This window comes from Pygocentrus nattereri, chromosome 2 (genome assembly GCF_015220715.1).
Source record: "Pygocentrus nattereri isolate fPygNat1 chromosome 2, fPygNat1.pri, whole genome shotgun sequence".
NCBI classification, from domain to species: Eukaryota; Metazoa; Chordata; class Actinopteri; order Characiformes; family Serrasalmidae; genus Pygocentrus; species Pygocentrus nattereri.
The window spans coordinates 34829211-34845128 of record NC_051212.1 but is presented as its reverse complement, the minus strand read 5'-3'; the positions used below and the strand labels follow the sequence as shown (position 1 = coordinate 34845128).

Sequence of the window (15918 nt, the reverse complement as noted above, 5' to 3'; positions counted from 1 at the left end):
CTAGAGAAAATCTGAGATTTTTATTTTGTGTCACAAACTTTGATTCTATGCAAGAAAACACACAAACAGGAATATACTTTTATACACCTTTTATCGTAACTTTGATGAAATAAATAAGTGTTTACAGGCCTGAACTTCATTCTGAATGTATGTGTGTGCTTACTCAGACACTTTTAAAGAATATCCAACAAAGGTTGATGGAAAACTGAATCAAGACTATATCAAAACTATATCAAGCTGAAACACTGCATGTCCAAAATGTATATGCATGTGTTGTAAATACTCTGGGACAAAATTTTAATTAAAGGGGACAAAGCCATCACTGGCACTTGCATCACTGGCAAGAAGCTAAACTCTAAGGACAAAACAAGTCCTTACTCCAAACAAGTGTATAAAATCAAACACATAAATCTTTCGTACTGAAGAGCTTAGTGACTTTAAATGTGGTGCTGACATAGGATGCCATCTTTGCCTTAAGTCAATTAATGAAATTTCCTGCTAGAGAGCACTTACAGTCAGCTGTAAGTGCTATTACTGTGGTATTACTGTGTACATGGAAGCACATAGGAGCAACAACAGCTCTGCCACGAAGCAGTAAATCATGCAAACTCACAGTGGGGCCACCGAGCGCTTCTTGTTGGAGCTTCTTGAAATGGGTTTCCATGGACAAGCAGCTGCAGACAAGCCTAAGACTAAATGCACGACCAAGCTTTGGCTGGTGTGGTGTAAATCATGCAGCCACTGGATTCTAAAGCAGTGGAAACATGTTCTCTGGAGTAATGAATCATGCTTCATGATCTGGCAATCTGATGGACGAATCTGGTTTTGGTGGACCTACTGGAATGCACAGTGCCAACAGTAAAGTTTGGTAGAGGAGGGATAATGGTCTATGGCTATTTTTCAAGATGTCAGCTAGCAGCTTCAGTTCTAGTGAAGGTTAATGCTAATGCTACAGCATATAAAAACATTTTAGACAATTATATGCTTCCAATTTTGTGGCAACAGTCCGGTGAGGGCCCTTTCCTGTTCCAGCATGACTGTGCTCCTATGCACAAAGCGAGGTGCATAAAGACATGGTTAGATAAATCTGGTGTGGATGAACAGCACAGATCTCAAACCCACTGAACATCTGTGAGATGAACTGAAACATTTTTATCCAACATCAAAAAAGCTCTTTTGACTACATGGACACAAATTCCCACAAACACACTCCAACATCTTGTAGAAAGCCTTCCCAAAAGAGAGGACACTGTTTAATTGAAAAGGAGGACCAGCTCTATTTTTATGCCCATGGCTTTAAAAAAAGATCTCCAACAAGCTCATACAGGTCTGATGGTCAGGTGTCCACATACTTTTGGCCATATAGTGTAGGTAAGACAGGGTTAAACCACACTTTTAGGGGTCCCCAAAGAGCTATGAGGGACTTGTCTGACTGGGCAATCGCTCACATTCTTCTCCAAAACACATGCCAATATGCTCCCTTCAACTAATGCTCTGTGCAGTATTTCCTCTGATAATACAAAACGAGAAACTTCTCTTTGATAGCACACATAAACAGAGAGAGAAAGAAAGTTTGATGGGTTATCATCAAAGATAGCTTAAGATTTCATAACACACACACACAGCAAAGTGTTTCACCCAGAGATTAGTGATTCAAAAAGAAATATGGTGTTACAGTGCGATGTTGATTTACCAGACTCACTCTTCAGCCCTCAACGTTTTCATCTTAATCCTCTCTGGAGAGTGAAAAACAGAGAGAGAGAGAGAGAGGGAGAGAGAGAGAGAGAGAGAGAGAGAGAGAGAGAGAGAGAGAGAGAGAGAGAGAGAGAGAGAGAGAGCGAGACTCTGTGAGGATTATCCAGAGAGGATTTGGATCTAGAGAAAAATAAACCATAAACTGACAACAAAAAATAGAAGAGAAAAAGAGAAAAAAGAAGAGAAAAAGAGAAAAAAGAAGTGAAGAAAAATGAAAAAAAGATGAGAAGAAAAATAAAAATGGAAAAAGTAAAGAAAATAATCAATAGTAAGCTATTATCAAATAAGCACATGCACACATATGCTATATTGCCAAAAGTATTCACTCACCCATCCAAATCATTGAATGCAGGTGTTCCAGTCACTTCCAGGACCACAGGTGTATAAAATCAAGCACCTAGGCCTGCAGACTGCTTCTACACACATTAGTGAAAGAACGGGTCGCTCTCAGGAGCTCAGTGAATTCCAGCATGGTACCGTGACAGGATGCCACCTGTGCAACAAGTCCAGTCATGAATTTCCTCACTACTGAATATTCCAGAATCAACTATCAGTGGTATTATAACAAAGTGGAAGTGATTGGGAACGACAGCAACTCGACCACGAAGTGGCAGGCCATGTTAAATGACAGAGCGGGGTCGGTGGATGATGGGGCGCATAGCGCACAGAGGGCAGTGACTTTCTGCAGAGTCAATCACTACAGTCCAAACTTCATGTGGCCTTCAGATCAGCTCAAGAACAGTGTAGAAAGGAATGGATTTCCATGGCCGAGCAGCTGCATCCAAGCCTTACATCACCAAGTGCAATGCAAAGCGTCAAATGCTGTTGTGTAAAGCGCCACCACTGGACTCCAGAGCAATGGAGATGTGTTCTCTGGAGTGACGAATCATGCTTCTCCGTCTGGCAATGAGTCTGGGTTTGGCGGTTGCCAGGAGAGCGGTACTTGTCTGACTGAATTGTGCCAAGTGTACAGTTTGGTGGAGGGGGATTATGGTGTGGGGTTGTTTTTCAGGAGTTGTGCTCGGCACCTTAGTTCCAGTGAAAGGAACTCTTAATGCTTCAGCAGACCAAGATATTTTGGACAATTTCATGCTCCCAACTTTGGGGGAACAGTTTGGGGACAACCCCTTCCTGTTCCAACATGACTGCACACCAGTGTGCAAAGCAAAGTACATAAAGACATGGATGAGTGAGTTTGGTGTGGAAGAACTTGCCTGGGCTGCACAGATTCCTGACCTCAACTCAACAGAACACCTTTGAAGAATTAGAGCAGAGACTGCAAGCCAGGCCTTCTCGTCCAACGTCAGTGTCTGACCTTACCAATGCGCTTCTGGAAGAATGATCAAAGCCTAGTCTTGGACTAAATTGCAGCACCAATGGTGGCTAATCACTGTAAATTCTTTTTTAACCTAGGATTAAGCTTCAGATAGGTCTGGGAAAGTGGCCTAGAATAGCATATACTATATACAATACTAGTGCATTCTGACTAATTTTAATATTTGTATCAGTGGGTACTCAATGAATTTTATATTGCAATGAAATGCTTATTATTCATTTGTTTCATTATAGTAACCTTTAAAAGGTGACCAAAGTGTGACGTGAATGTTCCTATCCAAGTTTGCTTGCTTATAATGTAACAGATGAAAAACCTTTCCAAGAGAATAAAGCCCAGCAATGTGGATCAAAATCTTTACATATTACAATATGACAACATTGAGACGTCACATTATTAAAGTTGAAGAGTAGATTAAAATGTATAAGTAAATTCTCTTTTGCCTCAGAAATAAAGGTTTAATCAGTAATAATTTGTAACCCGATTGCATCAATCTAAACACATGGACTGTGACATAATCTGCACCGCAGACCAGATCCATTCCAGCCTCTACCAAACCAAAGAGATGGAGAGGCTGGATAGACTTCGGCGGTCTATAGTTAGTAACAAAAACTAATTAATTACACCATCTCTTAGCCTGGAGCAAATGACCTACAACTGCACAAATACGTACACATGCACGCACGCACACACACACACACACACACACACACACACACACACACACACACACACAGAAAGAGAGCTACTGAACATTCAAGAGAGCTTGAGGCTAGCACAGTGTACTCAGTTGAAACAGACATGACACATACAAGCCCACACATATACAAACACATACAGAAACACTGCCCTGTTTATTTATAGTGTTATTTTCTCTCTGAGGTCACTAGGTGTTGCAGAATTAAAGAATCAACAATAACTGATCTGTAGATGTGGAACAATTCACAAAATTCCCAATTCATATTCGATATGATACAAAATCTGCATAGTGTTAATATGTTACTGCTCCCATTTTAAGTTTATTAGAGTATCACACTATAAAAACAGAGGAAAATGCCCCCTTAAGAACAGTGCACTATATCTTCACAAGTTTAGAATGTTCTGGATGATGAAGCATACAGTCATATGTAAAAGTTTGAATATTCCTGGTCAAATTACATGTAAAAGTGCAAATAAGTAAACACATATTCTATATATATAGATATTTGCTAAGCGTAACATACACTATATTGCCAAAAGTATTCACTCACCCATCCAAATAATTAAATTCAGGTGTTCCAATCACTTACATAGCCACAGGTGTATAAAACCAAGCACCTAGACTGCTTCTTCAAACATCTGCGAAAGAATGGGTCGCTTTCCAACTCAGTGAATTCCAGCGTGGTACTGTGATAGGATGCCACCTGTGCAAAAAGTCCAGTTGTGACTTGCTGGACTTTTTGCACCTTGCTACTAAATATTCCACAGTCAAATGTCAGCAGTATTATAACAAAGTGGAAGCGACTGGGAATGACAATAACTCAGCCATGAAGTGGTCGTCCACGTAAAAGCGGATGATGAGGTGCATAGTACGCAGAGGTCGCAAACTTTCTGAAGTGAAAATCACTACAGACCTCCAAACTTCATTTGGCCTTAAGATTAGCTCAAGAACAGAGCACAGAGAGCTTCACGGAATGGGTTTCCATGGCCAAACAGCTGCATCCAAGCCTTACATCACCACGCACAATGCAAAGCGTTGACTAGTGCGTTGCAGTAGTGTAAAGCGCTGCCACTGGACTCTAGAGCAGTGGAGACATGTTTTCTGGAGTGATGAATCATGCTTTTCCGTCTGGCAATCCAATGGACGAGTCTGGGTTTGGTGGTTGCCAGGAGAATGGTACTTCTCTGACTGATTTGTGCCAAGTGTAAAGTTTGGTGGAGGGGGGATTATTGTGTGGGGTTGTTTTTCAGGAGTTGGGCTCAGCACCTCAGCTCCAGTGAAAGGAACTCTTAATGCTTCAGCAGTGGGAACAGTTTTGGGATGGCCCCTTCCTGTTCCAACATGACTGCGCACCAGTGCACAAAGCAAAGTCCATAAAGACATGGATGAGTGAGTTTGGTGTGGAAGAACTTGAATGGCCTGCACAGAGTCCTGACCTCAAGCTGACAGAACACCTTTGGGATTAATTAGAGCAGAGACTGCAAGCCAGGCCTTGTCGTTCAACATCAGTGTCTGACCTCACAAATGCGCTTCTGGAAGAACGATCAAAAATTCCCATAAACACACTCCTAACCCTTGTGGAAGGCCTTCGCAGAAAAGTTGAAGCTGTTATAGCTGCAAAGGATGGGCAGACATCAAATTAAACCCTATGGATTAAGAATAGGATGTATCTCAAGTTCACGTGTGTGAAGGTGACGAGTGAATACTTCTGGTAGTATAGTGTATATGTATATATAAACAAAAGGCATCATGCCCTACAGAAGCCCCCTTTGGAATCTTTCATCAATTTGTCATTTTTCTAAAATTATTAGTTATTATTAGTATATTACTTATCTTATAATTACTTAGAATTATTATTGCAAGGACAACACTACAAATATTATATTTTTAAATAAAACTGACGCCTAATTAATTTGTCTTAACAATCCCTCTTCACTTTAATAAGATATAACAAAAGACAAATAGCAGTTAAACAGAATCATGAATGTCAATTTTGTTCATTAATCATTTTGTACATGTAATTCAGAAGTGGAAATGATTTTAGACATGACAGAACAGATGTGAACTCAAAAACAAACTCATCTCCAGCAAGATTGCTAAAAATAAAACGCTAATGCCAGCTAGCCATTGAAACTGTTTGTGTCTTTATGACAAAAATCTTATTAAATATTATTTCTGGTGCAGTACTATAAAGGTGGCATTTTGCCCCATGTCTGGTGGAACGTTTTACCCCAGAGGTCTGACTTTTCACTTTTACTGTGCTACTCACTCAACATCCCTTCCACACTCAAACAGCTCAACCATGTTTATTGTACAACGTAATACAAAAGCACACATTATTATTTTCCAATGCCAAAAATTTCAAGCAACTGACCCCAAAAAGTTTCCAAGGGAATAAATCCCAGCAATGTGGTCATAAAGATCAAATTCCTGAATTAATAAGATCACTAGAGCCCTTCAGTAAATGTGTAGCGATAAGATTTAGCTGCATCTACTAATCAGGAGAGAAAATAAAGTGGGGTGGTGGCTTAATCCTGCTCTCAACTTTGATTTAAGCAAGAAGCAGGTAGGGAGGTTTGCACTCATTAGTTGAGCTTCCATTCATGGTGTTTTATGCGTATTTTGACACACCAAATAAAGAAAATGAATTGATGGAAAAAAACAACTACGAAACATAAATAACTAAACAAACACACAGAGGTTTGTATGCTTGTTTGAGGTGGATACATTATTTAATGGTATAAAATAATAATTCTTGTAATAAACAAAGAGTAAATGAGACATACAATAGAAATACAGTAAGACTGATCATCTGTGTGACCATTCATGTCTGATATGTGATATCATAGCTATAAAAGCTGCTGATTTACTAACGTAATAATTAAAACATACTTTTATCTTATCAAAGATATAAACATAACAGTGAGATTAGATGGTACACAGACATAAGATTTGCCAGTATGATTTGAAATACAGCCAAAAATCGTATACAATAACAGTAAACACTTGCGTGTGAATTCCATATTTCTCAGAACTGGTGTTACAGAAGTGATGTAGAATTATTCCTTTCAACAAACTTGACAGAAATGCATTTTCTTTTGTTTTTTGGCAACATTTGTTATTACTACAGCTGCACACTAACAAATTCACTAACTAAAAACTCATTAACTCACTAACAAACTCAAACTCATAAACAAACTCACCAACTAACAAACGTAATAAAAAACCCACAAACTTAGTAACAAACTCACTAACTAACAAACTCACTAACAAACCCACAAACTCAACAACAAACTCACTATCAAACTCACAAACTCACTATCAAACTCACAAACTCACTATCAAACTCACTATCAAACTCACTATCAAACTCACTAACAAACTCACTAACAAACTCACTAACAAACTCACAAACTCAGTAACAAACTCACTAACTAACAAACTCACTAACAAACCCACAAACTCAACAACAAACTCACTATCAAACTCACAAACTCAGTAACAAACTCACTCACTAACAAACTCACTAACTAACATACTAAAAAACCCACAAATTCAACAACAAACTCACTAACTAACAAACACACTAACAAACCCACAAACCCAGTAACAAACTCACTATCAAACTCACAAACTCACTAACAAACTCACTAACTAACAAACACACTAACAAACCCAAAAATTCAACAACAAACTCACTAACTAACAAACCCACTAACAAACCCACAAACCCAGCAACAAACTCACTATCAAACTCACAAACTCACTAACAAACTCACTAACTAACAAACACACTAACAAACCCAAAAATTCAACAACAAACTCACTAACTAACAAACCCACTAACAAACCCACAAACCCAGCAACAAACTCACTATCAAACTCACAAACTCACTATCAAACTCACTAACTAACAAACACACTAACAAACCCACAAATTCAACAACAAACTCACTAACAAACACACTAACAAACCCACAAACTCAGCAACAAACTTACTATCAAACTCACAAACTCAGTAACAAACTCACAACTCCAGTAACAAACCCACAAACTTAGTAACAAACTCACTAACTAACAAACACACTAACAAACCCACAAATTCAACAACAAACTCACTAACAAACTAACACAAACTCACCAACCAATTAACAAACATGCTAATTCACTAACAAACTCACTAATTCACTAACAAACTCACTAATTCACTAACATACTCACTAGCAAGCTCACTAATTCACTAACAAACTCATTAACAAACTCACTAATTCACTAACAAACTCATTAACAAACTCAGTAATTCACTAACAAACTCATTAGCAAGCTCAGTAATTCACTAACAAACTCACTAGTAAGCTCAATAATTCACTAACAAACTCACTAGCAAGCTCACTAATTCACTAACAAACTCACTAGCAAGCTCACTAATTCACAAATTACAAACAAACTAACAAACTAAAGAACACACAAATTCACAAACCAACTCACTAACTAACCAACAAATTCACTAACTAATAAATTCACTAACTAATAAATTCACTAACTAATAAATTCACTAACAAACTTCAACAAAATTTGTTTTCTCAATATCACACCTTATTTTTCTCTTGATCTCAAGATTCTCAAGTTATATTAAGAAAACAACTTTTGCAATCTTGAGATTAGAAGACAAATAAGCCGTGACCTCATGATAACAGTCCGGGATATTATAACTACTCTTGGCCTCTCTGGACTTCAGTAGGTATGTGACTATATTTTTTCACTGACACGGCTGAACCCAAGCTTGACAGAGACGTGAAGCTTAAAGTTGAGGAATCTTTGATTACAGCAGAAGAGATTACATTAACCTGGGAAGCATGGACGTCAAGGCCAGTGGATTCTTAAGTGATGATAAGCATTCAAGACCTCCTGCCAGATGTAGCACAAGAATGGAAGACAAAAAAACAAAAACCTGGTGGTTGTATTTGCAGCTGAAAAAAGTAATAAATCACAACATGTTATCACAGTTTAGCAGTTTAACAGGCTGAAACATTCTCCAACAAGGGGCATCATTAGAAGTCAAGCAACGTGTGATGCTTCATAAGAGCAATGCATTGACTGTACAACCCAACACATGCACGCAAACACATTACGCATTAAACTATTCAATAGCTTAAATCCTTGCTAAACTGTATGTACAACCCCAATTCCAATGAAGTTGGGACGTTGTGTAAAACATAAATAAAAACAGAATACGATGATTTGCTAATCCTTTTCAACCTATATTCAACTGAATATGCTACAAAGACAAGATATTTAATGTTCAAACTGATAAACTTTATTGTTTTTTTGCAAATATTCACTCATTTTGAATTTGATGCCTGCAACACGTTCCAAAGAAGTTGGGACAGGGGCGTGTTTACCACTGCGTTACATCACCTTTCCTTTTAACAACACTCAATAAGCGTTTGGGAACTGAGGACACTAATTGTTGAAGCTTTGTAGGTGGAATTCTTTCCCATTCTTGCTTGATGTACAACTTCAGTTGCTCAACAGTCCGGGGTGTCCGTTGTCATATTTTGTGCTTCATAATGTGCCACACATTTTCAATGGGAGACAGGTCTGGACTGCAGGCAGGCCAGTCTAGTACCCGCACTCTTTTACTACGAAGCCACGCTGTTAGCACATGCTAACACGTGCAGAATATGGCTTGGCATTGTCTTGCTGAAATAAGCAGGACGTTCCTGAAAAAGACGTTGCTTGGATGGCAGCATATGTTGCTCCAAAACCTGTATGTACCTTTCAGCATTAATGGTCCTTCACAGATGTGCAAGTTACCCATGCCATGGGCACTAACACACCCCCCCCACCATCAGAGATGCTGGCTTTTGAACTTTGCACTGATAACAATCCGGACAGTCCTTTTCCTCTTTGGCCCGGAGGACACGACGTCCATGATTTCCAAAAACAATTTGAAATGTGGACTCGTCAGACCACAGGACACTTTTCCACTTTGCGTCAGTCCATCTGAGATGAGTTCAGGTCCAGAGAAGCCGGCGCCGTTTCTGGGTGTTGTTGATATGTGGCTTTCGCTTTGCATGGCAGAGTTTTAACTTGCACTTGTAGATGGAGCGACGAACTGTGTTCACTGACAATGGTTTTCTGAAGTGTTCCTGAGCCCATGTGGTAATATCCGTTACAGAATGACGTCGGTTTTTAACGCAGTGCCGGCTGAGGGATGGAAGGTCACGGGCATTCGTGTTGGTTTTCTGCCTTGCTGCTTACTTGCAGAGATTTCTCCAGATTCTCTGAATCTTTTGATGATATTATGGACTGTAGATGATGAAACCCTAAATTCCTTGCAATTGCACGTTGAGAAACGTTGTTCTTAAACTGTTGGAGTATTTGCTCATGCAGTTGTTCACAAAGTGGTGAACCTCACCCCATCCTTGCTTGTGAACAACTGAACCTTTCAGGGATGCTCCTATTATACCTAATCATTACACTCATGTTTACACTCATTACATTACATTATTTCCAATTAACCTGTTCACCTGTGGAATGTTCCAAACAGGTGTTTTTTGAGCATTCCTCAACTTTCCCAGTCTTTTGTTGCCCCTGTCCCAACTTCTTTGGAACGTGTTGCAGGCATCAAATTCATAATGAGTGAATATTTGCAAAAAACAATGAGGTTTATCTGTTTGAATGTTAAATATCTTGTCTTTGTAGTGTATTCTGTTGAATATAGGTTGAAAAGGATTTGCAAATCATCGTATTCTGTTTCTATTTATGTTTTACACAACGTCCCAACTTCATTGGAATTGGGGTTGAATGTGCAATTTAAAGTCTTTAATTACATCAGCTGTAACATTAGGTCTTGGTCCATACAATCAAAACACTCAGATGTTTGACCTCTCCCACCCAAACTACTGAGACATAGACACACATGCCCCATCCGTAGGGCTTTAACCATAACGCAGTCCAAAACAGAGTATCATCACAGCTGCAAAAATGCTCTCCCCTTAGGAATCCTCCTGGAAGAACTTCCTTCCACACGCTTCAACATTCCGCATTCGTGACAAGCGAAGTATGGAGCAATTTCACAGCTAGGATACTGACTGTCATGATGACTCAATTAAACTAAATAAAAAAAAATATTAATTGAAACTACAGTGTCAGTGGGCAGTTATTTTCTGCATGATGATAATGCACATTTTATATTCTCCTATTGATTTCTCCAACAGCAGGAAACAGATTTTGGTTGACATCCTTTTAAAGTCTTCCTGGTTTATCTTTTTCCAAGAAAAGTAGTTCCAAGAAAGCTATTAATGTTTAGTGATGTTAAAATGTTATGTATATCTGTATATCTATCTATCTAATATATATATAGATAGATATACAGATATACATAACGTTTTGTATATATACACACACATAAAATAACATAATACTTATTATTATTATTATAGTAATATAAGACTTACACTGACTTCTACTACAAGTGAAGCATGTTTGTATCCTTCCCCTGTAAAATTATCATTTTGGAGAAACAAGACTTTGCTCCAATATGACTAGAGTGATCAAAGAACATTAAACACAGCTTTTTATTTGTTCAGAAGGTGCTTCTGATTTTAATCATTTTAACCTTGTTCTTTATGGAGAGTATTACAGCTCTTTGTCCTAAAGCCTGGAACATCTGGGAAAGCATGCCAATCTCTTCTGTGCAGCATTTTTTTACATATTGAGAGTGAACTTGTTGACAAAACAGTTTCAACAAACACTATAACGGGGAATTTGTAAGACTAAGGATCATTATCAAGCCATATATTCTGAGCTGACCTCAGGCATAGTGAAATGTTATGCACAGTTGGCATTTGCTGATGGAAGAAGTTTAAAAAGTGGTTTGATCTAATGAAATCAACTTCACTGAAACTGCAGCTCTGAGGTAAAGAAGCACGGGTGAGTCTTCTGGCTGCTAAATACTATTATGACTAGCAACACGTAAAGATCCACTACTCTGAATTCTTCATCAATACAGTACTGTTTATGACAACGTATGAAATTTGACTTAAAATGGATTTTACTTCATGTTTAAAAGTGTGGATTGAATAATGTCAGTGAGAGATGAAAGCTCACGGTGGTCTGGGAGCTGGAGGAAAGGTTTTTCTATAATAGCTGGGGTGGCTGGACATACTTCCAATTCATACATTGAAACAAGCCATGTGGTCAGTCATGGGTTTGTGATATTTACGATGTGGATGAAGAGAAATCCACATTCTGGCCTAACCCCCTCCCTCCCTCCCTCTCTCTTTCTCTCTCTCTCTCTCTCTCTCTCTCTCTCTCTCTCTCACACACACACACATAGACACACACACACAGAGCTCCGCTTCAGTTATGTAAATGGAAATTCCACCCATTTCACATAGTTCATTTGTAGAGAAACCTACTGACTCTGATTTCATTACAGTGGTGATGATGGGAACCAGGGGTCACAATTGATAGAACGCAAATATAGACATTTAAATGCTGTCCAAATGACCAGCAAACCTGCGCGTGTCTTCTGAAATAATATACGTAACATTGATATTGGTTTTATAGTGATGAATTTGAAAAAAGAAGTTTTCTTTGGGCACTATTCTCCCTTACAACACCCAACATATACCTCTCCACCATAAATGGATTGTAAAAATGCTTTCAAAAAAAAAAAAAAAAAACAACTATTATCTCATAGTTACTGTAAAACATTAAACAATGTCTCAGACTTCAGGCAGCGTGTTCATAACCATGTCAAGTACCAGCTTTCTGTCAAGGAGCCTTTAGAGGCACTGACGCATGTTTATATAATCAAAATGATTTTTTTAAACCTTAAAACATTTAAATGTAAGGCTGAGCTTGAAGGACCTCCAAAAGCAGGTGAAACTGCATTTTATGGATACTGTGAAAAGCTTCAGACGTCTGGTTCCCATCACCACCACTGTGAACAGTTGCCAGTACCTTTTTGAATAACGGAGCATTTCACACCAAACCGCTCCGAACGACTCTACTCACACCTTCAACTTTTACTCACGCAGAGTGTTTTTAAAGTTTTAAACGCTTTCTTTCCTCAGGGGTCATATATTTTAGACGTTTTTGAAACAGAACGTAGTATGTAGTGCAGTTTCATAAAACGTGGCACAGACGCACGAGCTACGCGTTTGTAGCGCTCGCTCTCTCTCTCTCTCTCTCTCTCTCTGTCTCTCTCTCTCTCTCTCTCTCTCTCTCTCTGTCTCTCTCTCTCTCTCTCTGTCTCTCTCTGTCTCTCTCTCTCTCTCTCTCTCTCTCTCTCTCTCTCTGTCTCTCTCTCTCTCTCTCTCTCTCTCTCTCTCTGTCTCTCTCTCTCTCTCTCTGTCTCTCTCTGTCTCTCTCTCTGTCTCTCTCTCTCTGTCTCTCTCTGTCTCTCTCTGTCTCTCCCTCTCTCTCTCTCTCTCTGTCTCTCTCTCTCTCTCTCTCTCTCTCTCTCTGTCTCTCTCTCTTTCTTTCTCTCTCTCTCTCTCTCTCTCTCTCTCTCTGTCTCTCTCTCTTTCTTTCTCTCTCTCTCTCTCTCTCTCTCTCTCTCTCTCTCTCTCTGTCTCTCTCGCGCGCGCACACGCGTACGTCATACATCTGGAGTTCAACATCCAGTCCCGCTACATTAATCCACTCCTCGCGAAGAACACGGTTAAAATGAATTAAAGTGAAGGAAGCTGCAGTCAGCTTCTTGTTCGAATTTCCCCGTTCCACCTTAAATGGTGCAGCACTTCCATTCTGGCACCTCGGCATTTAAGGTAGAACGGAAAAATTCGAACGAGAAGCTGGCGAGTGAAACTTCAAAGGGACACGGCCGATAACAATCACTGACATTCGCGAAGAGCTCAGCTCACACACACACACACACATACACACACACACACACACACACACACACACACACACACACACACACACAGAAGAGCAAAATCATCGAGCTTGACCTGTGAGAAGTGCCGACTCTGCTCCTGCCCTCGCCCTTCACTGCAGACTCTCCTCCAAGCTCATTTCAGAGCGGGTGTTCAGCTGCTCTCAGCGCGGCCGCCGACCTCTCTCTCCCTCCACTCCGCCGAGTGTGTGTGGAGTCCTCAGCCCCCTTAACAACATGGCGGATGGATGTTGAGTTAAGCGCGCAGCTGGACGGAGCTGTTAAATCTCCGCGGATTCTGCCTGAACACACACGCGCTCACACTTTCCCCCCGACGAGCGGCTGACATGCCCACATGACAGAGGCAGGCTGGCAGAAGAGGCAGGCACTGCTTTAGTGCCACTCCGAGGCTCACTGCAAAGCATATGGCGCCATCTCGCGGCCCCGCTGAGACACTGCAACGTCCAGAGAAAAAATGCAGTCACATACAGAAAGGCCCTGTTTCAGTGATGGTTCAAACTTCTGCACATCTTTTACTGCACAGCGACTGTCTATTTGCTGAAGTTAGCATGGCCTGTTTTATATATATATATATATATATATATATATATATATATATATATATATATATATATTCCCCCCAATATGCTAACCTCAGCAAATAAATAGAAATAGTGCGTTAAAATGTGCAGAAAACGTTCTATTCACGTTTGTTCCCTATAGAGAATGTGTTTATTTTTTAACTTAGAAAACCAACAAAACATGTCATCTGACTCACTAGATACAACTCCAGCTCAGTTTTTTTTGCAAAATTGATTCAATATTTTTTTCTTGCCAAGTATTAATACACATGGCTCTGATCAAACAACATTAAACATTCACAGCAAAAGTGTTTCTGATACAGCATATTTTAACAAAACCTGACCTCTTGTAGAGGTTTATGGAGCCATACTGACACTGTGTTCACAAAAGGTAAGAAGGCTGATTTGTTGGCCATGTGTGATGGTGAATTGAGGACTTACCTCATGTTGCTCTGTGTTAAATGCAGTGCTGTGTTTCTGAGGAACTATATTTCATTCCTCACTCAACATGTCTGTATTGAGAGGAAATGAAAACAAACCTGACTTTGACTTTGATATTGTCACGTAAGCCTGTCTATCTGCAGGCCCACTGTACCGCACACTGTAGTGTTTTCCCTGCTAACACACAACTAAACAGGGTATTAACACCCCTTACTGAGCTGCAGAAGGTGTGTTAAAGCAGGGGAAGCACTACATATACAGATGCATCATAATATAATGTGTAGATCTCTTCTGCAGAAAGTGTTTGGTCTAGTTAAAACTGGAAGTGTTTTGTGATATGGATAATCATGCTGGCTGAATCTGGTCTAATCATCTATGGCCTGTGGCAAACCTGGTCTCAGTAACTATGTAGTCATTCATGAGAACCAGAAACAAAATGTAAAATAAACTTTCATTTAATTCTGACAAATTTTATGTGAATAAAAATAAAAATGCATTGATAAATGTGAGTATACTTATTACTATGCACAAATCATAACAAACATTTATATCACATAATCTATTATTATTATTATCATGCCGTCACTATTTTGATGCTCTTCATATTCTCACTAACAGGATTACCAGAGGATGGTTGTGACTTGATGGGTAATTTACTGCAGCACTACTAACATTGAAATTAAGAAATGTATGAAAACATTTATTCATAGATTCTGTGATGTGATAGACCCCAAAAACTGAAAAGAGAAGACCACATATTGAATTTCAAATCAAAATGGATAATAAAATTTAATGAGAAAAATGTTTTTCAGGATTATATGAACACAAAAGTAACAAAGTTAAAAGAGTGGATAAAAACAAAGAAAAACTGTCTCAACAGGCTATCACAATCACACAATCACAACCTCACACACAAAGGCTAAGGAGACTAAGGAGAGTGAGTGAGTGAGTGAGTGGGTGAGTGAGAGAGTGAATGAGAGAGTGAGTGAGTGGGTGAGAGAGTGAGTGAGTGAGTGAGTGAGTGAGAGAGTGAGTGAGTGAGTGAGTGAGAGAGTGAGTGAGTGAGAGAGTAAGTGAGTGAGTGAGTGAGAGAGTGAGTGAGTGAGTGAATGAGTGAGTGGGTGAGTGAGTGAGAGAGTGAGCGAGTGAGCCAGTGAGTGAGTGGGTGAGTGAGTGCGTGAGAGAGTGAGTGAGTGAGTGAGTGAATGAGTGAGTG

The 15918-nt window shown here is 39.4% G+C and overlaps 1 protein-coding gene across 1 annotated transcript in view; it reads right to left on the bottom strand.

Annotated features, from left to right (window-relative positions):
* LOC108444459 (tyrosine-protein kinase yes) overlaps positions 1 to 14077 on the bottom strand; it is a 42800-nt gene extending 28723 nt beyond the window's left edge. The window contains exon 1 of the mRNA XM_017725648.1: positions 13757 to 14077. The gene's annotated coding sequence lies outside the window, so the exon portion shown is untranslated. The remainder of the gene's footprint in view (positions 1 to 13756) is intronic.
* Positions 14078 to 15918: the final 1841 nt, after the last annotated feature.